This window comes from Salarias fasciatus, chromosome 4 (genome assembly GCF_902148845.1).
Source record: "Salarias fasciatus chromosome 4, fSalaFa1.1, whole genome shotgun sequence".
Classification (NCBI taxonomy): Eukaryota; Metazoa; Chordata; class Actinopteri; order Blenniiformes; family Blenniidae; genus Salarias; species Salarias fasciatus.
Genome location: NC_043748.1, coordinates 17,515,327 through 17,541,682, shown reverse-complemented (window position 1 = coordinate 17,541,682; position 26,356 = coordinate 17,515,327). Strand labels below are relative to the sequence as shown.

At 42.4% G+C, this 26,356-nt stretch overlaps 1 protein-coding gene across 3 annotated transcripts in view; it reads right to left on the bottom strand.

Annotated features, from left to right (window-relative positions):
• The window catches only part of LOC115387012 (voltage-dependent T-type calcium channel subunit alpha-1I-like), a 157,447-nt gene extending 131,499 nt beyond the window's left edge, over positions 1-25,948 (bottom strand). For all 3 annotated transcript variants that reach the window (XM_030089521.1, XM_030089523.1, XM_030089522.1), the window contains exon 1: positions 25,722-25,948. The gene's annotated coding sequence lies outside the window, so the exon portion shown is untranslated. The remainder of the gene's footprint in view (positions 1-25,721) is intronic.
• Between the last annotated feature and the right edge of the window lie 408 nt (positions 25,949-26,356).

Here is a 26,356-nt window from a genome sequence, read left to right as displayed (position 1 = left end):
CAGTTAATGCTTAAGACTGAAATAAGTGCATAATTCATATCACCAACGTTTCCACGGACTCTGGACTTTACAGGATCCATAGAATTCAAAGAAACGACAACATAAGGACTGGTACAGATGGGAGACCAGACTGCCAATATTGGGATTAAAAGACTGCGTGCTCTACCAACTATCCAAGAATAAGAACACAGAATGGCTCAGAGCTGTAATAATTGTAGAAACACATCTATCTACCTTTTACACCATCTTCACTGAGTTTAGGTTTGTGGGGCGGTAGGTGATTATTGAGCAAACACAAAACACCAGGCAGGGCACACGTGAAATGACCAGCAAGCACACACACTTTGTCCTATTTGGCCAGTTCAGATACACCTAACATGCATGCCTATGACTGCTGACAGCAGGCTGGGCTGCACAGCAAGTACAAGGACAATATGCAAATTCCATACAGTAAGAAAAAAACGACGTGCAAGTTTGTATTAAGAACTTTGTTCACCTGCTGAGAAACATAAACTGCAGCACGACCAAGCAAGAAACAGCTTAATTTATTCAATAAGCCTGTAGCTGTTTTTATTTTCATCCATTAACTACAGGAAATGTACACATATTGGATAAGCTATGAAATATCTGACAGCCCTCCCACGATATTAAAGGATGCCACAGTTAATTACAGGCAGCGACGACCTGTGGCGTGAGGGCCACTGGTTGATGTGTTCGAGCCCTCTAAGCCATAAAGGCTGTCCGTGATTTCATCCTGTCCCTCGCTGATATTAACCTTTAATCACCTGCGTTTGCTTCATCAGTCAGTTCCTGAACAACACTTAAGACCACGTGTTCCCGCTGCTTCAGGCTAACTGACTGGAAGTCCTCACAGCAACAATTTTCCCTCTATCGCTGCTGCTCTGTGGCGTCTCGTCTGCTCATGTAATCCCAGACTGACTCCGTGATGCTGAGATTAGGGGTCTGTGGGGGCACATCATCTGTTGCAGGACTCCTTGTCAATCTGCGCTGCTAAAAATATTTCGCCGAGACACAACTTGAGGTTGTCGTCATGCTGCGGAATGAGTTGGGACAAATCAGGTTCCTGGATGGAGTCACTGCGTGACAAGGAACTAAAGATTTAAAGCGCCTGAAGCTTTTGCGCAGTATTGTGTGTCATTTATTATTAAAAAACCTGCATATTGTCTCACCAAGCTCTCGGGGCCAGTGGTGGTCCGGGGCATGTGGGTATGGGGTTCAGATGCCCTGTAAGTAATCCACCAATGGCTGCAGGCAAAAGGAGCATCCACAATTCAATTACCCCAGACTTGGAAGAGAAAACTGTTGAGCAATGACCTTACATAAATGTCAAACTAAATGTATGCAGTTTAATTTGACGTAATACTGAAATGTCCCAGAAGACCAGATTCATTATGCAGCCTATTTGTCAGAGAGCTTAGTGGACTCTGCATACTGTACATGTGATGTTGTGGGACGTCACATCCAAGATATATGGCGTGCCGTGCCACGTTGCCAGGCATCCCAGGTGTTACTTAAGTATAATCGATACAGCAAAAATGCATGGCAATGGACTGTGGCATGATTATTTCACCTTTTGATTATCAGATGATCCAAATTTAAGAGTCTACAGAAGTTTCTGGCATGCCAAACTCTTTAAAAAAAAATGTGCTGACAAGTAGTGAGAGTAATACATAGTGACACATGCAAACATACTGTACAATATATGATCTCTTAATTTGATGTGACTGTATGAAATCACCCACAAAGAGCACACCCTTTGAGTTTTCCCATGAGCACAGATTAGCCCCTGTATGTCACTTTGCTCTTTGACATGTGAAATGTCAGCAACGCACGCAAAGGAGGATGGACATATGGTGATGCACAGTGTCACAGTGACGGCTAATGGACTTAATATTGTATTTTTCTGCCCTTTAATACAGCCGCAGGACTTTTTGTTCTTGTTGTTTGAATTCACTAAGATGCTGAATGCACTGCTCTGAGATGGTGGACCACATTGATAGAAAAATAAAATTTCGGCAGATGTATAAGTTGTATACTCCCACTGAAAACGTCCTGTTTCATCACAATCACAAAGTCAATCTAACAAATTCACACATGATCATGCACCAAGTCACAAAGCAGAGGAAGTTGATATCGTAAAGGGAACGTCTGAAACAAGACTCTGGCAGGTTGTGGCGTTTAAACGCCACTAGCTCATTGAGCTTAAGCGCGCCAAGGTCGTTCACACTCCAACGCACCAACGTACAGTTGTTTTGATGAAGTCAAGCCAAAAGCTGACAGGCCTCTGCAATTACAGTGACTCATCAGTTTTTGTTTTCATATTTGTCAGTCATCAGCTGTCTAGTTTAAGTGTGCCTACTCCCACTGCAGTTTCAAATTGCTGTTCTTGGCTAACAAGATGTTTCTGCCCATAGAACGACTGCTCGCTCCAAGTTTCTGCCTTTGCAACAAGAAAAAAACAAAACAAAAAAAAAACACTGTGGTTTGCTTGAAACCACACAAGAGGAAAAAAAAAACCATGCAGCCAGGAAAACCACCAAGATCACAAACTTCTCATGAGATAATTTTGTGAAATGCCAGACGTACATGGCTGAACTCCTATGGCGCAACAATTAAGTTTTAATTTAGTCATCTTGACAAACACACACCGCAACATACACAGACATCTCAATAAACGACTGAAAAGAAACACGCTGACGTTCTTAGCTGTTGACAACAAATTCACAAACTTTAGGATATTTAGGATTAACTCAGTAATTATTAGATCTCTTCATGTGTTTTGTAGTAAATCAAATAAACTTTACAATATGTGATTCTATAAGCAGATAGAAGTGAAATATTAAATTTGTCAGAGTTCTGTGAGTCATATCCCACACATGCAGACAATATGACAAATACAGCAGTGTGACTGAACAGCATGCTAGACCTCCACACACACACTTTGGTCTGAAAATAAAGGGATGAATATATTAAACAAATGATAACGCATGGCGAGTTTTCTTTAAAATGTCCTTGGAATTATGCAAAATACAGACTCGTGTAGAAATCTGTTTTCACACAGTTCATGTTTTGCCTCCTGGCCAGTAAATTGTCTCCAATAACACATATTCAACTTAAAAGAACAAAATGTGGAATTATTTTCCACTGGCAGGTCAAGACGTATTGAGTGGGCAGTTATCTGCATGTCTCGTTTTTACTCTACATCTTGAGAACACTTTGAACCTTGCACAGGGCATAATAAATTCTAAAGCGGGGGAAAAAAGGGACACGTGGAAACAGATTGTACACACCTGCTGTCAGACGCACACGCCACTGCTGAGCAGCACAATGAGAATGTGACGCAATTATCAAAGGAATGATTCACCTGCTGATCTTCAAAGGTCTCCCCTCATTTCAGTACATCTCTCATTTCTCTTCTGCATCCCCTGTTTCTCAATTCATGTGTCTTCTGATGTCTCCCTCTTTCTCCGGAACACGATCCATCCCATCTTATTTCCGTCGTCTTTTGTCTCTTGCTTGCCACTCTCGGCCTTGATAGCTTTCTGCATCCTGGTAGGTTTGCTTTCACGGCAGCGGACTGACGACATTAATAATCTTGTCAGAGACTGCTGATTGGGAAGAAGAATAAGCGTCTGGAAAAATGATAACTTCGTTCTTTCTGCGTCTCTGCGTTTCCTCTCTTTTCTCAGGAGTTAAAGTTAGAGCCACCTCCTGCTGAACCTTCCCACAGCAGCAGCCTGCGCCACACTTTGCAGCTGTCCTTGTCACTTCTGAGTTGCCTGTTACTTTCCGCTGCTTACCATACATATGAGCTTGCCATTAGAGCAGTATCACCCTCTCAAAATGACATAAAGCTGAATATATATGAACTATATGGACCTACGTATCGACTGTACATGCAAATACAGTTGATTATGCATGCATCACTTAGTAATGTTCCTACTCTGTGCTTTAATATGAGCCTCACTCAGACTGAAACTGCCTATTAATCTCCTATATGGCTTCATCCTATATGGCTGTAGGATTTTTGAGACAAATCCAGCTTACAAAAGGTGAACGCCGGGAACACCAGGAAAACGTGGACTGACATTCACAACTCTGGGTAACTTAAAAGTCAATAATTAGCCTCAATTGCATGTTTTTGGATTGGACTGTCTGGAAAAAAAGTCATGTATGCACAAGAACAACATGTAAATTCTACAGAGTTAGGTCTAATTAAGATATACGCATTTCATTCTGTTCCTATCTGGTAATTCTACTCTAAAACCTCAACTGATCGATAGCTCCCTGCAGTTATGTGGTGCTATAGCGTTCCTCTCAGTAGCAAAAATCTCCAAGAGTCAGTGTACTGCAAATCTGACTAAAATCCTCCTCCCGTTTTTGAATACTCATGCTCATTTTCCTTTCCCCGTTCTTCTGAAGTTCCCCCTATTTTTGTGTCATCGCTCCCCTCCTCCTCGCCTCTGCAGTTATCCTTAACAAGCAGCGCAGACTAAAAGGCAAAGCGGGAGAGCGATACCATTCACAAAACACTGTTGTCTGTGAGGCTAACAGGGCTAAAAATACTAATGCTTTTCTGCTCCATCTCATTACGCAGTTGGTCTCCAGACAAAACAACACACACACACACACACACACACACGCTCAGACGAAGCTCCCTGCATGTCAAACACCTCTCCGGTTGAGCGTCATTGCCGTGTGAGACCCATGAACAATGTGGGCTCGACTCGACATAAACGTGACGTTGCTTATGTTGTCTCGACTTCGGACTATGCTGCTCCTTACTGAGGCCACGCGTTCACGTGTTCACGTGCACGGGGGCAAATCTGATGTCTTTATACCCTGAAACAGTTTCAGGAGACAAATCTGCAGGTGGTTCAGAAACGTCTGATGATTGTGGGAACAAAATATCCTCAAGGGCCTCAGGGCAAACAGTTGCATGTGTGCATGCGTTTGTGAGCAGATCTAAATTTGTTCACACACTCATATTATGGGACTCATTCGGGGCGCACAGTAGTGTAGTGGTTGGCACTCTTGCCTCACAATGAGAAGTTCACTGGTTTTCAGCTGGTTGAGAGCCGGTGAAGAGTTTTCTCACAGTACTTTGGCTTTCACTGATCGTCTGAACACATACGTGTTGGTGACTTAAAATGCCAGAGTGTGTGTATGTGTGTGTTTGTATGCTCCTGTTCCATATGCAACAGCAACAATTGCTTTAAACCTCTGACTCTTTATGAGTACGGATCAATAAAATAAAATGAAACTGAAAATTCTATTTAAAAAAACCCCCACTCTCTTACTTGCAAATGAGTCGTTTGTAAGTAAGCAAGTGAGTTAATTACCAAAAATGAACACAACATGGGAAGAGCTTTACAGTTTCCCTCAGCTGGAGGGAAGAGGAAGAGAAGCTCTGTATACATGAGCGTGAATGTGCACACAGATACTGAAACCACAGCCACATGCTCCGTCTCCCATCAGGCTAGTTAATTTACTCAGCCAGTCAAAAATGGTCAACCTGATTATGCTGAAAACCCCCTTTGATTAGGAGCATTGTCTTCCCGAATAATTAAATGCCAGTGTGAGTTCCGGTGAATTTGGTTGAACCTCTGCAAACAGGAGGATGCTGCATGCTCCTGCTGGGCCCATGCCGACATCGCCAGCGTGCCGGCTTCACTGACAAGCACTATATTCACGATATCCTCCAGGAGAGTACCGAGTGTTCTATCTTCATCTATATATGCGTATTGTTTTTGCCATTTTGTCTTTTTTAACTTCATGCTCGGAATCTAATGGATCTCTGTGCGAGACGTTTTTATTTAAATTCTTATATCGGCAACTCTTCGGCCTGACTGAGAATTCTTCACTATTAATCGAAACTAATCTACATTAGCTTCAATTTTTTTCTTTTCTTCTTAATATTCAGCACAACCCTTACCAGTATTTCCCAGTGTTCAATCTGATTGACGCTGCGTGAAAGTGCTCGGATGCGCCACACCTAATGCAGACAAAAACACTGTATCTCAACAAACTGTTTCTCACGTCATTAAATATTGAGTCATTTCCTGGTGGCAATCCGCCAGGAGTCAAAGGCCCTGAGCAGCTTGCCAGTGTGGCTATATTTTGCTGGAGTGTGTTCTGATGTCATGTTTGAGGAGAAGCAGAAACAAATATTTGCTACAAGACGGCAAATGGAAAGCATCTTGTAGAAATAATATATATTTTCGAGTAATTCTAACAATGGTGAGATAATTATTAAGTACTCTCGTCAGTAATTGGTATTGGCAAGTACCCACTAACTACACTCTTTTGTCATGTTAAGCTCGATCCCATAAAAACCTAAACTTGCAGTTTATCATTATAACTGAGGAAGAATGTAGTGAAACACTATAATCATGCGAGTGTCTCAGTGAAGCCGGCGCAGCCTGCTCCTGCTGGGCGCACATCCGTGTGTGTGTGTGTGTGTGTGTGTGTGTGTGTGTGTGTGTGGGGTAACAGCGAGCATGCCCCAGGATGCGAGATGCCTCCCTGGAGACCAGAAGTGTCGTCAAAAATAGAGAGCTTTCATGGTCTAGTTCACTGCTTGTGTCTGCATTCACAACAGTTTGAAAGCGCCTTCATTAATTGCTTGCTCCACTTCTTATTAATAATCAGAGTAAATTAGAAACATTACACGACACAGTCTCCATTATTAGGACACTGGGACCTGATATTTTGCCATTATTGAGCAGCTTCTCCACGTGATAATCCATCTATGTGTCCATCAATCTATTAAACTATCCATTCATCCATCTGCTTTTCTTTTTTAAGGTGGTCCTGCCCTTTCTTTTTGACAAGGGGTGTGTGTGAAAAGAGAGAGAAAGATTTGGAGAGAGCAAGTGACAGATGGTCTCTGGTCATAATCCCGCTGGAGTATACAGTCTACAGATGCTGCTGCCAAGCAAGGTGTCATCTGTACGTGATTTTTTTTTTTTTTTTTTTGCACTCTCATCTCCTCAGTATATGGATATACATGTTATGTAATAACCGAGTCTTAACTGACCTGGTTTGAAGACATCAGACTTGAATCTGCTGTCTCATCAACAACCACAAATAAAAAAAAAGGTTATTTGGGATCAATTTTTCCAATAAATAATGGTTCACTTTTGCTTCTGAACCAAAGATGTTCATATCAAGAAACCTCATGAGAATATTAAAAAGAAAGAAAGAAAGAACGAAAGAAAGAAAGAAAGAGAAAGAAAGAAAAAGAATGAAAGAAAGAAAAATCACTGTTTTCTTTGGTTTGTTTTTTCATCACGTTGGTTAAATAAATTGGACATTTTTATCTACTCTTTGCAGCTTTACTCAATCCCTCTGGGTCATTATTTCAAACTGTCTTCAGTGCAGTTGCTTCAACCATTTGAACGAACATCACAACTCTGAGACGTGTTCAAAAGCTGCGGGAACTCACCCAAAACACTTAAAGCCTTGATTCAAAAGCAGATTGTTGTGTCAGTCAGGAGTCCCACAGGACGGAAATAAAGAAAGTGTTGTTGTCATTGTTGGTGAAACAACAGCTTTTTCACCACGACTGCAAACCCCTGCTCTGTTATTCATGTCTGAATTATCTCGCTCAGGGTGTCAAACTCCATTTAGTCCACGGCCCAATTTGACCTTGAAGGGGTCGAACCATCTAAACAGCCTTTGGATATAAATATTTTGAAAAAATATTTCTATTTTAATTTACTTATTAAGTCATTATTAGATTGTTTTTTTTTTTCAAGAAAATAAGTGAAGTTTTAACATTACACCCTCTTTTAACAATGCCTCCAGGTACAAAATACAGCGAAATATCCTCTTTTTGTGATAATTTCTACCATTCCAGATGCATATTTGTGTGAATGCAGCCTCACTGTTTGACGTTAAAAGTTATTCCAATTCGAAAATATTAGGCAACTTCTGCATCACTAATCTATCAGCTCTGCTCTCGCTATTATGTTTTTTCTGTCCATACTGTATATAAATTGAAAACAGCAGTTAGTTTTCATCGTCCTGTGTCCCAAATCGAAACATGGCGTGCCAGTTTTAGCCCGTGGGCCACATATTTCACACCCGTGACCTGACTTTAATGAGCTAAGTCAATACTATGGCCCGCACACACACACACACACACACACACACACACACACACACACACACACAAAAGATCTTCTATGCTGTGCGTAAACTGAACAGTGAGGTGTGACACGCTGTGAAATTATACTCTTCGTGTTTCAAACAGAGTAAAGAGAAAAAATAAAAGTTTTTCCTTCAAGAATTTAGCCAATGCAAGAAAAACTTGAAGCTAAAGCTGATGACTGTTGGCAGTAAATTCATGTTTACCAGGCAGACATGAAAGTCTTATCAATCCTCACATCTTAAACCTCTCAGGAAATAAAGGCAGGCCTACATAGTTGTGCTTTCCAAAAGTTGCGATATTGCTTTAACTGCGGTCTCATTTGGACTCTCGGCTTCGAGGCTCGACCAGCTTCTCATGCAAAGAGAGAAACTGCGTTTCAGTGAGCTGGCAGAGAGGATTTGGAACATGATCCAAGCACTAAAAGGAGTCCAAAGTCCATTCTTCAGGAATGCATTTTATTTGATATATCTTTGCCCACTCCCCTGTTGCACTTCCTGAACACACAGCTGATCAGCTTCAACCATTTTACCCAAATACCCCACTGGATCCAGGTGCACCAGAGCTTTTAACCCTGGAAAAGGCCCTGGGCTGAGACGTCGGTGTCAATCAGTGTCAGGCTATTCAGAAACCAGCATGTGGACCTTTGATGTGTTGGCCTTTTCTTTTTCCCTGACAGTCTCGCCTCGTACCTCACGGCGTGCGGTACGACGTTTCAGCACGCTCACCTCAAACCTCAAACTGCTCCACTCATCCGTGGACTCTTAATACACAGCTAAACTCCGGCGTGAAACAAGGCTCCAATCCGGAGAACCCGTCTTGCATCTTCCCGGCCGCCTCATCCTGGCAGAACGGGGGCCAACTTAATAGAATTCATAAAACAAAGACGGGATTGATTGGTAAATGAGGCGTGTGAGGGAGGCCAGCGTAGAAATTAATTATTAGAGCGCACAGTCCCAGCTTGTGATCAACAAGCGTGGACCTGTGGAGCTCTCTCGGTGTGAGCGTGCGCGTCCTGGTGCCTGCATGTGTGTGTGTGTGTTTGTGTGTGTGATTCCAATTAAATGCAGTGAAATTGAGAGACTTGGCCTGTAGGAATCTAATTACCAGAATCCTTGGGGGGAAAAAGGACAGAGTGCCTTCAGTGTGTCAGCACATCTTGCAAGTTTGTGTGTGGATGTGTGTGTGTGTGTGTATGTGAGTGTGTGTAAATCTATTTAAAATATTTCTCAATTTATCAGTGATTGTTAATCTGCACTGGTCAGATGCAGGTTGACATGTTTGACTAGGTAAAGTGTGCAAATCTATTTTCTGTGCTTATACTGTATTTTCATTTTTTTATATATATTATTTTTAAGGATGTGTATATTTTCCCAGCATGAACCTGTGAGTGTGTGTGTGTGTGTGTGTTTGCGGTCAATAGCTTTACGAGTTCCCAGAGGGAGTGAATCAGGACGGCAGCACGGTGCTCAAAGGAACCACGGCTTCATTACCATCAACAACCACAATAGCTCCATAAGTCTGTCAGCCGCCGCTCGGAGTGTGAGAACACACTGCTGGCAATGCAGGGAGGGAGAGAAAGGAAAGACGTGATGGATGATCGAGAAAAGAGCCAAAACAAAGCACACGAAAAAATTCATCTGTTGGATGTTACACAGACGGAAGTCAAACTACTGACTATTCACTGTGTTCGTCATTTATTCAAGACATTATGCTAAGATGTACAAAATACAGTGTTCTCTTTTTTAAATAAAATATTTCAGGTACTCTAGTTTATATACGTACATAAATTTGTAAAAAAATGATATGCGTATTTCTTGCAAGAAATATGAGAGCAGAATTACCATTGCAACAACACACACGCTTTTGTAAAAAAAGAACTTTGTGTCAAACAATAGCCTTTAAGAAGTCACCGAAGGACTGTATCCCTTCATATTTTTCATCTCACAGTTAGTGCGCAGTGTTTCTACAGCTGCACTAGCATCTCTAATCACACATGAAAGGAGTTCTGCACATCAGCAGGCAATAAGACCACTGGTGTGATAACTGTTACTTTAGAGGAACAACAGATTTTTATGGACAAATAGTGAATGTAATTCAAATGTACATTTCTTAACATGATGATTCATTTAAAAACGTACCTATAGTATATTGTAGTGGCACTGTAATTTCTTTTAAAATCTCCGCAAGGACGCACAAGCAAAAGAGCGGCTTTGAGCATTTCAGGTTGAAACCTGCAAAATGTTTAATTTGAGAAAAACTGAAACTGTAGAGTAGATTCAGGCATTTCAGCTGTAAGTGTTTAAAAGAAGTGGATGCTTGGCCATTTTGGAAATTACGTAAATCATCAATGAGCAGAAAGTCGTGTACAATATAAATGACAATCTCTGTGACAGCATAGCAACGAGCTCTGTGGGATGAAAGCATCTCTGGCAATCAAGAAAAAAAAAAAAAAAAATCAGTGACTACAACTGCAGGGGATTCACTCCAAGATAGAAACATCTGGTGAAAGACAGAGAACTGAGCCGTTTTAACACACAAAGCAAATTGATTAGGCAATAAAAAAAACTAACTTCAGTGAACTTGAGAAAAGAAATCAGAGGAACGGCTCCTGACCTGCAGCATAACAGCCGAGGCGTAAACAGTTTCCAACACAAAGGCCACGTCTCCATTTCACTGCTTGACTCAGGAGTCCAGGTGAATATGGGAGCATTGAGGGGCATCGCGTGTGCTCAGATCCAGCCACATGCATGAAATCCTATTGCCTGATCCATCACCAAAGCAACCAAAGAGCCTTTCACAGAGAACTGGGGAGATGTCTCCGCCGAAGCGCCCTATTGACCGGGAGAGTCAATCACCCGATCTCAGACTAAAACTAGGGCAAGCAAGCACTTTGGATGGTTGCGGTGAAGGTGCGAGAGACGGTCAGTGGGGAAGATTCAAGGTGCCAGTCGATTGTAATGAACTGCAGTCAAGCATTGAGCGTGAAGCACAGAAGAAAACGTGTTATTGTGCAAATACGTACAGTCTGGACTGTGATTTCTGACCACAGATAGACGTCACACTTCAGTGCAAAAAAGCCACAGAATGCAATCCCTTGATAGAAATGAAAGAAACACAAGCGCTTTGCAGAGCTACTGGTGCGTCCTTGTGACTGTAAAGAATGCTTCAGTCTATCAGCACGCAGAATGTACAGCGCTCTGAGATAAGAGACAACTTTACCAGTGCCGACGCATGAGGGGGGGTTACACTGAGTGGGTGACAGAGCGTGTTCACTATCTTAACATGTCAGCAAGATTTTTAATTGCCATGAAACATATCTCACAGCTGGGCCGACTGGAGCGCCGCAATTATGTTCCATAGTCCAAACCTGGCATGAAGGACCCATAGAAATGTGCTACGGTGTATTTTCAGGTGCATGAATGATTCAACCATAGAGAAGAACCTTAAAGACTGCATCCTGGAAGAGTCCTCCTATATATAAACATATATTCTATCTTCATCAATGTTCACAACAATTCATCCGAAATGTATTGAAATAACGGACAGACACACAGCGACTGACCATCCCTGGAGTCAAAACAGGGCACATTTTATTATAGTTACATAGCACAAACCCTGCAGACCTCAAGCTAAACTGTGAATATAGCATGAAAAGGCAGCTAAAGGCAGATTTAAAACAGTTTTACAACTGCTCCACATTAAATATTGAAGGCCCCTACTTTAACAGCCTGAGGCACGTATTCTAAAGGACGGGGCACTAAAGCAAAGTGTCCAAGTCCATTTTCTTTTCGTTTCAACTTTTCAGAAGTGTTTGTGCACAAAGCTGAAAGGGGTTAAATCCAATTACTTAACCACAGACGTGCACGTCGCATTGGTATCAAACAGCTGGAGTCGACATCGTCCACTGTGTGACAAATCAACTGTTTCACTGTGATTATTCACTTCTCTGAAATGTCAAAAAAAAAATAAAACACACACACTCATGTATAGATACACACACATCAGCATTCACATTGGGTCAAGATTCATTTTGCCCCTATGTTGGGCAATAAATAAATAACAATATAAGCACTCTCACATGCATACGTAAACACATGCTGCCCCACTTTGAAAATCCACTTCCTGCCGGTTATACTAAATAAATTCACAGGAAACACTTCTACAAATAGCCTCAGGCAACAAACACAATTTGGATCCAGGTAATGCTTTAGCAAAACCCTTGTGTTCAGCAAAGTGGGGGATTTCAAGTCACCAGTGTATGCACGCACAATTCATATAATGCATCCGAAAATCAGTTGTACATCATCATCAAGGTCCCAGACTATTTGTTATTTTTAAAGCTGTGTTCCCTGCTGATGCACAAATATCTGCAGATGCGAGTATGCTGATGCATAATGGACACCCTATGGGAAAAAGACAACTGTGCTGTCTTGAAATGAGCAAAGACACTTCTGCATTAAGATCTAGATTTCAAGAATATACTTCTACACACATGCTTTAGCTTCAGATTTTACAGGAAAAAAAAAAACAGCATTAAAAATTAAAAACACATTATCGGCGTGTCACACTATTTGTGATTTTTAAGATGCAGTTGCCTGCAGATGCACAAATGTGTACAAGTCTATTTCAGCTTAATGAATGCCAGATGGAAAAATGACAGCTGTGAGGTTTTGCAATGCGCCAAGACACTTGCACTGCGGTTTACGCTGGGTGTTAAATGGGGCCTTGGGACTTTTACCACACACACAAGAATCTTTTTCCAGTTTTATTATTAAAATATTAATTAAAAAATCCTAAACTATTCTTTTCAACTATTTTTTTCTCCTAATTATTCAGTATGTTCAGAGTCTCCGTTGTCACGCATCTAAAGGCAACAATGCATCAATTTTACTTCGCCTTAAAATGTCACTACGTACACACACGAAGCCCTCCAGGTTTCTTCTCCTCAGATTCAATCATCAGTGCCGTCTCTCTCTGATGTTACATGTCATGTAGCATGATCGCAGCAATTACTCATTTTCCACGACTCCTGTGTCACGTCATCATGATCCTCCACTAACGCACTGCAGCAAGCCAGAGACACTCCGGATGAGAGGACGGGATTCAAATGTCACAAGTGGGACGACATAGTTTCCGGGTTAACGGGACGAACGCGTGGCTCGACGAACTGCACGGTGACTGGAGAGTGAGGGTCTCCACACACACGCCCAGATGGAGGCGCCTCAGCTGACCGCAGTATGGACAACTGTAGAATTTAAGCACATCTGAAGTGAGCTGTATGTTTGCCCACTAGTGTTTCTTTAACAAATGTGGCATCTGTAATTCAGGCAAGTGTCAGGCAAGTGGACACGCACGCACACACACACACACACGCACACACACATTGATCAATCAAATCGATCAACAAATAGACAGCGTGAGGGCTGACATTTACAGTCCGGAAGCTCTCACTTTTCGTGTGTGTGGATACGTATTTAGTACCGCTGAGGGAACCCAGATATGTTTACACATTCATATTATGCAGACCTGTCTCGCTTGTGAGAACAAATAGCAAGTGTGCTGCTGGGATACTGACAATGTGTGTGTGTGTGTGTGTGCCTTGTGTGCTTGCATGTATCAGCTGGGAAAACAAATTTGCCACATCAGATACAAACCATGTACACAACATGTCTTTTTCAAGGTGATCATTTCTAATTGGAACACATCCAAGTAGCGTAACCACTGCGGTTTTTGAGGAAAAAGCAAAAGTGGATTTTATGTTGGCTTGAGATGGACAAAGAACGCAGAGGCAGAGGCAACTGTTGCTCTCCACCACAGCAAACGGCAACAGGTTGGGCTGAGGTTAGCCTCTACATCCACATCAAGTGTCAACACTAAACTGATTTCCATTATGAGGGTAAACATGGGGGTTAATAGTAATTATGTAAATGGGGGAAGGTGATATTCTGTCATTTTGAGCGCTAATATAATTTGATCGGATACACAGGTGATGAGATGAGCTGAATGGAGAAACAAAGGCAAAGTGTGACAAAAGAAAAGCATTATTGAGTGAAAGGCTACATAACGGGTCTTTTGGCAAGTTTTGCTTTTTGTTTTTTTTCTGTGCTCCCCTCCTTGTTCGTTACCATTTTTATCTGCTAATACATGGACAATGAACACAAACAAAAACACACATTAACACAACCCCTTTGGCAGAGAAGGTGCTAGCCTTATTAGTTTGCATGCAACTGACAGAGACATTTCGAGAAAGAATAAATGAACTATGAACTGCTGATGATAACATTTAATGACTTGTTTTATCATTTCATGTAATCTCAATGTTGCACAAAAAAAAAAAATCAAGCATCATACGGCATATTTGTGGAAACCTAAGAGCCTCAAACACAATCTTCTACTTGTTGGGACATGCTTTGTGGGTCTGCTGCTGTTTGGTGCATACAAAGTAAGAGAACAACAGCAAGAAGCAGATAAAGTGAGGAGCTGGTTTCCAGAGATAACTCGCATCATCCAGTCAAATGTGCCTCTCGCTCCAAACTGCTCACTAAAGAGCAGCTGTGACTTTAAAAGGCTATAAAGCTACTTCAGGGTGTCCAGTCGGTCAAGTCACTTGAACTCACTTGTTTCAGGTAAAACTAAAAAGCTCAACCACTTTAAAAGTCAAAAATTAACCTTTATTGTCCTCCAATTGATGTTTTAATCAGCTAATAATCAGATATCACATGGAGGGACTGTCTCAGCAAAGGAGAAGTGCTCAATCATACAGATTTACACAAATGCTAACAATATTTGACAGAAATAGGCCTTTTGTGTATTTAGAAAAAGTCTTAGATCTTAGAGGTAAGTTCCTGAAAAAATAGAAGCAAAAAACAAGCGGTGCATTTAGATTTGTGTTCAGCGTACACACACTGGTCACTCACTTCCATTCACAAACAGAGCTCATTCATTCGGACTGCTGGTAATGTTTGTAGCTTGAGCCAGCCTGGTAGATTGCCAAGGGCACACACTTGCTGATCTAATCAGAGTTGTGTGTAATTTACTGCCAGCTTGCTTACCTGTGTGAGTGTGTGTGTGTGTGTGTGCTGGGCTTGATTGAGCTGAGCAGAGTCCAGTCAGCTGATCCATGGTGCCACAGCAGGGCAGTGGGAGGGATGCAGTCATGTCATGTGACCACACCATGTGACACACATGGGTTTGAAAAATGTTTACTTTTATCAGAGCTTATTTAAAGTAAAATGTTAATTTTAACCATACAGCATAAGTAAATTAGATCAGAGGAACTTGAAGGATTTCTAACAACTTCTGAAAGTTATTAGTGTTTTTGCAGGGTTGCCAGATTTGCGGCGTTACAGCAGAATTGAGCTACTTATGGTTTTTTTTTTCTTCCTTGATGTGTTGGGCTTAAGTAGACCCATTTGTATGCAAATGACATGAATAATATCTATGAATAAAAAAATCCATATTTTGAATGGAGCCAGGTTTAAAGTTAAAGTTAAAGTTTGATCAAACTAACTCAAGGCCAGATCAACACATACAGACGTGATGCTCACAAGCAGGTCGACTGCCCCACGGTCACACAAGGGGCAATTTTGTCATTGCAGCAGTGACACGCACACTCACAGAGTCACCAAAACCCTATGCTCACTGTGTGTCCACCTGCCTTCCTTATCCCAATGCCAGTTGCCAGTTTTGTCTCTCAGACCTGGCAACCCTCTTGTTTGGATGGTTACAGCCTCTAAATGCATACAGCCTGTATTTAGAATAAGATTATTCCCAAAGAGCATCTTTTCAACACAAAAGTCCATTAGAGAACATTTAATTCAAGCAAAGAAACAGCTATTATAAAAGCAACAATTTCAATGTGGCATGCAGACCTTATGGACACATTTTAATCTTCAGCTTCTTTTTATATGAGTCACACAGTTTAAGACAACCTGTCACTTTATGAAACAAGCAGATCTGAGTCTTAAGCCAGTTAAAGTACAGTTGTGTTATTTAATATCTCAAGTCATTTGCTGACCTGCAAAAATGATCGCAATTTGGGAAAATTGGTGTCGATCGTGGCCTACAATTGATGTCTTCTCTAGTAAATTCTGAATAATTTTCCTTAGCAAGAATGGCATTATTCTAGCCCATTCCAGCCTTTACTCTTCATTCAGTTCACAAGTGCTAAATGATCCATTAATTGTGCGATCGAGCGTGCAAAACAACAGAAGACAGTAACACTGCAGAGCTGCCAGTCTGACTCCACAAAGGTCACAAATCTTCATGGCGGGGGCGCTGTTTGTTCACATCACTGAACAGTGAGCAGAGTGTGGTTGAATGGCGGGATGCGGTGTCCGTCAAAATGACTTAGTGACGGTAGAGCGGGCCGGAGATGGCCTTCCTTACCGGTGTCAGGCGCTGACAGGTGACAAAACAGCTGAGGAAGGGCAACGCCGAGGGACTGCATGTGTGTTACAGAGAGAGCGCCAAAGAATAGGTGTGTGTGTGTGTGTGGCTGCATCAGTGTGTGAAAGAGTTCAGTGGTTTAAATGATTTTGCTTCAGTACAGAAATGTGTTAAGTGTTGATAACAACAACTCAACAGTAATTGGGCTGAGACACACGCTCCCAACAATCGGAGCGGTCCCCGGTCTTCGCGTTGCACCTTTATTCCCCTGATGAGACTGCTTAGCGTCGAGCGAGTCAAAATCTCGTGTTGCCCGAAGCCGCGGCGAGATGGAAATAACAAGGAGTGAGTGCAAAAGTTGTGTGTCAGGACGGCAGAGATGATCATTAGTGTCGAGAGCAGGTGCGAGGTTGGATGTTTCTGGGACAACAGAGCATGCTGAGGGGCCTTCTGGGGGCGCCGTGGTCCAAATTCAACAGCACACCTGTGAGGGGATTGTAACCCTTGAAACACAATTTTTTTTTAAAGAGGCACTTACTCTAAATACCCCAACAATGAGCTGCCAAGCTGTGCCAAAATCTGCAGCTGACAGAAACTCCACAAAGTAAACTCAACGCAACGGAGAAAGGATTTTTTTTTTTTTTTTTTTTGATAGCAAATCATCAGTATTTTAGAGTTGGTTTTAGCTGCAGTTATCTGTAAAATAACTGCTTGATATTCTAAAAAAGCACTGTCAGAATATATTATAGTCGAAATTAAAAACTATGACTTTAGAAAAAAGTTTCTGACAGATAAGCCTAATTATTTCCATGCCCAGAGTTAAGATCCTGCAAGAAATAATACCTGTTCCCATCTGTTTGGTCATTATGACACTGCCCCCAGCAGATGTGCAGCTTTGCATAGCCCGAGGAATAGAAATGACTTTCTTTACTTTGCTCCCCAAACCCTTAAGTCTCACTAATTAACAAAGCACATCTAGTTTCATAATCCACACGGCGCTGAAGAATAGAAGTGGCAGGTTGTGGTTTTGAAGGCGTTTCGTAAGTTAGCTGTTTCCTCCTTTGAACTCAACTGAACTTGTTGGTTTTCACATCGTATTTGCAGCACGATTTTAAAAATCTAACCGGTAAGTTAGGCTGTAATAACACCTTCTTCAACTTTAACCAACTTATCAACTGATTATGAAAGAAGTACAGGTCACTTGGAGATGTTTTCAGGAAGTAAAAACTTACAGTCTGCACAGAAAGCTGTGAGATGAGATTGCAAACAATGATAACGCCGTGCAGGGCAGGCCACGGGGATAACAGACAAAACTTAAAAGATTAACTTTTTATATTATGCCCACAAAGTCATTCTTCAGGCAATATCACTATAGTATGAAGCAAAGCTAATATGAAGGAAAAGCTAAGTTAGTTATGATGCTTATTTGGCTGAAATGAAGTGTACTGTGAGAGTTCAGTAATCCCTCTTAAAGCAGCGATCTACTTATGTTTACAGGCCATGTTTTTGAGGATATTAATTAGCATTAAGCACACTATATTGATACCCTTAGGGAAATTAATTCCCTGCATCCAACCCATCCTATTCATAATTAACCTTAACTACACATAGCAGGAGTGGTGGGCTGCTGTAGTACAGTGCCCAGGGGGCTGCTGGGGGTCAGGGGCCGAGCTCAGGGGCCAATCAGATGAAGCTTAGGATCATTAACCCAAGCTAAAGCGAAGTAGCAATAAACTCTGTTTTTCAAGGCCTCGAGAGGCCTTGCAAATAGAGGGACTGTGAACAAAATAGATGTAAAAAACTGTAAAAGAGTGGCTATGGTTCCGCTGAAAAGTGGATTATCGCTTAACTGGAAGGTTGCAGGTTCAATGCCCCGTCTGTCTGTACGTTAAAGTCAGTGAAATCAATTTACCATTTTTCAGTGAACTAAAATAGAGCAACAATGGTATGCAAACTGAATCATTCTTTCATGTATTGACATATGATTCGGTTAATAATTTGGCAATAAAAATATATTTCTTTAAGCCACACGGACAACCTTAACCCTCCATTCCAAAACAATCAGGCGGCACGTTTTATTTCCCAAGAAAGCTGCTGTTTAACCAGCAACAACCACCTGCCACGACAATTCAAAAGCCATATAATCATGTCATAATCCCCCCCATGACAAACACATCACTTAAAATGCGTACACTCCCAGTTACTATAAATCCGCACCTTCACATGCTGTGCAGCATACAATCATCTATAATTGGGATGCTGTGTGATCAGGCGACCGCTGCTTGTCAACAGAGATTAACTGCAGACGGGTGTGTATGTGTGTGTGTGTATATGTGGGGTTTGTATCTGTTGTTGCACCTGAGCACACCGAGAGGGAACACCTGGATTAAATGTGATGCTGGAAGGTATGTCTTTCAGGGAACAAACACCCACATGAGACGAGGTGTACCTGCAGACGTCTCTTTTCTTCTGATTTTTCGAGGCAAACTGCGGGTTGAGTCAAAACACTGGGCATTCATATGCAAATAATGCAATGGTGGCCTAAAGAGTAGAGAAGTGAGCTTGTCATGGTTTGATTCCCTGTACCGACTACCTTGAACTCTTGAGTAAAAGCCACTGACTGCTTGCTGGGTGCTGGTCTACAGCAGGAAAAAAACACTTTCACACAGACGGAGAACATGCAAACTCCTTAAAGGCCCCAAAAGCCCAGACCAGAATCAGTGTGTGACGACAGCACTAAACACTGCACCACCATGCAGGGACGAATTAACTGCAGAGAGAAATCAATGTCTGAAAGCTTAAAAATAGCATAGAAAAGGTCAATGTCAGGTTGTATTAACTGTGGGAACAGACTGTTGTTTCCGTCAAAATGTTAGCAGGAGGGATGTTTGTTTGCGGTGAAAGTCTCTCCACATCGGAGATCCTCGTACCAGGTTCAGGTAGCAGCTCTTATTAAAATGTGAGCCTCCACTGCTGCTTGAATGTTGCTGAGTGCGGCGTATTCAGTGAGGAGGGAGCTCAGTACCACTGTGACTAAATTGGATCTCTTGTGCATTTTCTCTGTTTCCACAAACTTAATAGATTTGCAGGGTTTTCCCTTTTGTTTCAGCTTCCTAATAGTTTCTGGTAGGTGTTTGGTAGATGTTAACATTTTTGGTAATAACACTTTAATTCTGACATGTAAGTAGGGATGGGTACCTTTCACATCTGAATCGATACGATACCGATACTCGGTACCTGCGAATCGATACCAGTATTTTTCGGTACCTGTTTTCGATACTTTTTTTTTTTTTTGGGGGGGGGGGGGAATATGCATTTGGTAATTAAAGTTATTTTGTATATTTAAAAAAATAGTCAAAACTTAGGAATTTTCAACATTTATGCTTCAATAACATCAACTGAAATAACTCCAACATAGAACTTGAGAAAAATGTGTGTGGGGATAAAGTAAAAAATTTAAATAAATAACAATAATAAATAACATAATAAAAATAGACTCAAAATAAATAGCTGTATGAAATGTTTCACATTAGCAGCACCAGGCACCTCTACAGTAAACAAACACTCAAAGGTATGGACTCTATGCACAACTTCAGGAGGCTCCTTGTTTCCTGTCTTTCATGATAGGACGAGCTGATTAATGCAGGTGTGTCTGGCCTCTGGAACAGCTTCAGACACACCTGAATTAATCAGCTCATCCTATCATGAAAAACAGGAAACAAGGAGCCTCCTGAAGTTCAGGAAGTGGCTGAGTTGTGCATAGAGCCTTTTCTGGAGGATCAGAATTGTATGGTTCCAACTCGTGATTGGGCAGTCATAATGCCAATCAAACGCCACGTGGGACCGCTTTTGCGTGATGACATATCATGTCGAGTCGCCGCCTCGATGCGCGCTCTTGTTTCGAGCCGCGCATGCGCAGAGCATTGTTTAGGAAGTGACATGCAGCGGGAGCGACCATCGCAGAAGCAGAAGAGGCTTGTCCCTCCCGCGAACAACTCCGAACAGGGGCGGGGTGGCCATCGGGAGGTTTCCCGAACGGCCGGTGTGTCCCCCCCCCCCCCGCTCTCACGGCCCGTGTGCATGTCCGCTCTCCCGGTATATTATATATTTGCTCCCGGTCTGCGAGTCAAAACACTCCGAAGATTTTGGACCCACGTAACCGCGTCCTCCGCTCTTGCCGATGTATAATGTCAAGGTGCGTTCAGGGTCAAAAAAAAAAAAAAAAAAGGTGCGTTCAGGTACCGAAATGTGGTACCGACGGATTTCCCGTGAATCGATACTCGGTACTTCAGCGGGAATTCGGTCGGTACCAAAAAATTACCGAAATTCGGTACCCATCCCTACATGTAAGTGCTTCGAACATCAGAGCTTTCCATACAGGCTCAATCAGTGTGACTACTGGCTCCACCTGAGATATCTCACACAAGCAGCCACCTTCACAGACTCATAATCATTCACTGTTCTGTCCCGTCCTGATACGGCTGAATTTCTTTGGGATTTCTTGGACTGAATTTGGAGCGCGACTGTATTCAATAATCATTTATTGTTCAGTTTTAAGAATCGATAACTCAGTAAACTCTGACGCAAAGATACTTCTTCCTGTTTTCTGTAGTTCTGAACCCTGTTGTTCACAGTTTATCCCCAAGTCCACATGTCTGTGTGTCTGGACATCACATTCTCCATAACGCCCATGAACAAAGGGCTTTCGTTAAATCTGACACACTTGCTGACTCTTACTCAGAGATGCTCTCATATGTTTCGGTAGAGAGAAGCCAGAAAGGAGTAAGCTGGTGGCTCAAACTTCCTAACACAAAGATGCTGGAGGAGACACATCGCCCTGCTGGTCTGAAGTGTCTTTATCAGCTCTGAACTCAAAGGCCAGCTCTCTTCTCAAACACATTTTGGTACTTTGATCAGTACTTTGGATCATATACAGATCATGATAGTCCAGACTGTGCTCCACGCCCCACTGAATTGCTTCGTAGTGTTAAATGATCTAAAACTTTCCATATTCGATTCCTTTTACTATCAGACTTTGGTCTGTTAAAATCTCAATAACTTTGGATCCCTTCTTTTAAAATTGTAAATTGAAAATGTAGTTCACTTTAACAGGATATGATGTACATGCAGAGTTTTATTTGTAATTATGGTTTTGCGCCTGTCGTAAAAAAAAGGTGGAGAAAATCCTCTTAGTTGTTTTACTCTAATATCTCTTATGCTGGGCGGACACTGTGCGATTTTAGAAATCTGACTGTCGGGGAAATGCTCCCACTGCACGATTGGGTTCGTCACTCGTACTCTATCTGACCCGACGACATGTGCACTCATACTGTACGACTGCTGTCGGTCAAGATTATTGACAACCACGGCGTCAGTCGGCGTGTGACGGCACGACGTGCTCGAGTGTAAACAACGAAAAACCAAGGTTCCGCGTTCCTATGACAACCACAGTGTGCATGACAAGACGGCGAGCAGGCAGCAAGTTGTTGCAGTTGAGGTAACGTTAATGTAAACTATATATTGTTTTACTGTAGCTATGATAGTTTCACATTAGCATTAGCAATTAGCATTAGCATTGAGCCGCACTGAGCCAGCCAATGTTGCTTTAAACACTATACTGCCCCGGCGAATTCCTCATCTGTAGCCGATAACGTTATGATGAATACAGTTAGCTCCACCGCTGTCTTCTGCGCAGGTGTGAACGTAGAATCGTGACGTAACGCCACTCACACTGTACGGGCTCCGGCGAGAATTTCTGACATGCCAGAAGTTTGATCGGGAGGTTGCAGCATTATCGTTGGAACGTAGCAGCAATTAATCCTTCCTCGTGAGTGTCCTCACACTGTACGGCTCCCAACCTCCCGACCGGACGTCCCGACGCTACGATGTTGCCACGATGACGCAGTGTGGTCTGCGACGGCAAAGTCGTGGTGAAATCCCCTCGAAATCGCACAGTGTCCGCCTGGCATAACTTTCATCATCCATCACCCTTATTTATGGTTATTTTCATTATGAAATCTGTTGATTACACACACACACACACACACACACACACACACACACACACACACACACACACACACACACACACAACCTTAGACTGCGATCACATTCAGTACGACACAATAGCAGAGGCCGCAGGTTTGCATCATGAGTCAACAGCCTTGCTTGCTGCTGGTGTTCACAACAGCTCCCATTTCTAGAAGAAAGACATGCACACACACACACACATAGAAATAGACACGTGAGCCTTCAGTTAGAGACCGTCTGATTTGTAATACTTTTTTGTAATAGTGGACTTGTTCTTTAAATCTTGCTTCCAATTTTCTTTCTCTACATCCGATTCAGTGGATTTGTGTGAGAATCAATGATAAGAACATGCTCCATGATTCTCCCATTTCAGTCATGCAATGTCAGGAAAACCCGCCGTGTGAACATGTTTTCTCATCACTTTCCTTGGCGTGGAGTCATTTTTTTCGTGGCGTGCCCATCTTCCCTGTGTCTTACCCTCCCCGCTGGTGTCCATCTCTCCACTCGTCACATTTTGTCTTTCTTTGTTCTCCGCCAGAGAATATCGACGGTCGCAGCTACCAAACCTCTTCTCTGCTCAGCTGCCTCTCCCGCCCGCTCTCACTTGTTCTGGCCCTCGCAGGAGGCTCTCAAGGCGCAGTATGTGGCTGCCCTCGCCACACAGTTGTCAAGCATAAACCGATCGTTTCACCTAACCTAATAATACCAGCATTCACTGCAGACACACTTGTATCCTGCTCGCTGTCATTCTGTCTGTGCACCCTTGAGTCCTTTGTCATTTTCATCCTCTCCATCGTTCCTCCTTCCTCTGCTTAATCCAGCATCTGCCTTGATCTTTAGACTTCATGTCCATTACCCCCTTGTTCTCTCATCTGTCTTTTATTCACTTCTTTTGTGCGTTTTCCCTTTTCTTTTAAGTCTTACACATCCTTTCCCTTCGTTGCAGACTCATTTTATCTTTATGACACATTCTCTGTTTTGCTTATTCTCACATTTCATTGTCCATACACACACCTTTTCACTCGATTTGTGCCACCCTCTGTTACTTTCAGGTCATTGTGAGCTGCTGTGACAAAAGGAGCCATGAACGCCCTCTCTCTCTCTCCCACAGAGAATCACAATGCCGGATCTCACACAGGCCAGACCTGACGTCCGTTTGTGCTCGTGGCTGAGTGTAATTTTTACGTATGAATGTGCATGTGTTTGGGACTGTGTGTGTAAGGAAATGCACATGTGTCTGAGGAGCTGTTGCTGTTTCCTTGCTGCCTGTTCCTGCTGAAAGGCCTGGTTTGACAGAAGGAGAAAGGGGAGAATCAGAGGCATGAGCCCATCCCGTTTTACTCAGTGTGCATAATGTGGCATTGGCACTCCCCAAAATGACACATTTGGTCTTCAACCGAGCCATTGATCCCGAAAATGTTTGGACTGCAATAGCTGTTTTGCAGCGTATTGTTTGAAACAGTTTTCCACATTGAAATCTATCCAACCATCTTCTATGCCACGCTTATCCAATTCAGGGTCAGAAGGCGCTGGAGCCGATCCCACCTGACCATGAACAAAGCCATTCTGGAACCACACGCACATTCTGAAGTCACCAATCAGTCTCAAAATGCACGTTTTTGGACTGAAGTAAATCATGCAAACTAACCATGAGAAAAAAATCCCCAAAGCTCAACATGCACTTGAAGCAGGGACCTTCTTGCTGTAAGGTGAGAGTGTGTACCATTATGTTGAAATGGTGAGTCAGTCTCAGAAATAGATCACTGGCTCTTTTTTTTTTGCCTTTAGCATCAACTTCACTGTGTTTTTGAGCTGAAATGTTTAATGAAAACCAGTCACAGACTACAGCTCCGCTCCACCACAGCCTGAAACTACTGCAGAACATCAACCCAGGACAAGCTGCAGTTGTGGACAGTTGTACTGATGCTTTGTCCTGTCTGAGAGAGGTCAGAGTTCATTTCAAACAGTCACCAACTGCTTCTTGTAATGTAACTTCAGGACACTTTATCATTGGAAGACCTCCACATTAGAACCATTCTGTCTCAGTCAGCGTGTACAAAGAGATTCATTTTGGGATGGAAAATTCTGAGGTTATTACTTTTCAGCAAAGGCAAAATGGGGACAATACGACTGTCTGTGAGTGTAATTCAATCATTTGACATGGCAGACTTTAGTGTGGCAGTTTTATGTGTAGTCACTTACAGTGAGTGCAGCAGGACGTTGAGCTTACCTTTCAAAGAAATAATACAGGCTGTCACTGTGCAGAGGGCAAGGTTATATTCAGCACTGCCAAACAATAAATATAATACATAGAAAGCGCAGGAAGATAGCATTACAAATAACCTTTACCCTGTTTCTTCAGAAACTGGTTCAAAATAACATACTTTTTAAGTTGAGTTCATTCAGTTGATATTTGGTGCAGGATGCCAGTGGGAAAAGAGGCGACTACCAGAAACGTTTGTGTCAGATGGATGGAGAAATGTGTCAACTGATGGCATTTCTTTCATTCTCAGAAAAAAAGGGGGAAAGTCAGTGACATTTTGTTCTTGCTGACTCTTGGCTGCATTAGGTGCTGTAATTCCTCTTCATTGTCCATCAGACACAACACTGGAGCCCCCGGCAAGCCGCTGTGCATCCAAGCAGAGAGAGAATAGAAGACGACTACAAGTTTAAATTTTTGATCAGTGCAGAATGAAAAAGATAAAATGCTCAGGTTAAAAAAAAACATGCTGTCTATGTGGATCATAATGTGTTTGTGGGGCCGCTTGTCTCTGAAATACTGAGTTTTCTGATTGTTGTGTAGTCAAGACGTTTGCAGTGTACTGATTCTGATGGGAAAACATGGAATTTAATTAGTTCTAGTGCTGAGATGGATACCAAACAACATTTCAAGATTCTCAAATTCCTATTTTAATATCGCGAATAATCTAAATAATCTCTGTGCATATTATTTAAATATCAGACTTCTGGGCTACAGGTCTATCAAACAAACATCTCTGTGTCGTTTGTACCTTTTCTCCCTTGTTGATTCTTTTTTTTCTCTTCCAGCTCGAGCACATGTAGGCCCCGAATGTCAAACCACAGCAACATGCCATTAACATTTGAAGTGCCAACAGGCCAAACTTACCTTGACTGACATTAAAAAAGGTGTGTCCAGGATTTACTGAACAAAACAGTCGCGGACTGTCCTTCTTTCGTGCACCATGGAGATTCAGTATCCACTTGCCATTTAGGGAATCGGTGCACACGGGAACATTTCGGTGAGAAGAAGCGAGGCTGTCGCTGCGGTGCTGCGGTGCAAAGCCCGGCGCTGGTTCCCCGACGGAGGATTGGCTTGCGCGTTGAAGCCCCGGCGACTCTGTGTGGTGCGCACTGCTCTCCTCCGGACTTACATTTCCACCAAAAAAAGCCAAGAAGAGAATCAAAATCTCATTTTATTTTAACCAGCCAACTTTTATCTCCAGGCTCCCCCACAAACAAAAAGGCAATTTTCAGCCGGCAAATGTCAAAATGATCAATAATTTCAGTTCCACTTTAAGCCGTATGCGCAAAGGAATTTGGGCACACTTTTTTTCAACATGGTCACGTTGACGGAGCACGCCGCAAAAAATCCTACGAAGCAGGAGAAAAGCTGTAATATCCAGCATTCTTAAACAACATCCCCATCCTCTTCAGGCGTTTCATAAAACACTGGCACGAAGAACATTTTACATCATTTCGGAGCTGAACTTGATATTCCACAGCAGCCTCTGTATCCAAAAG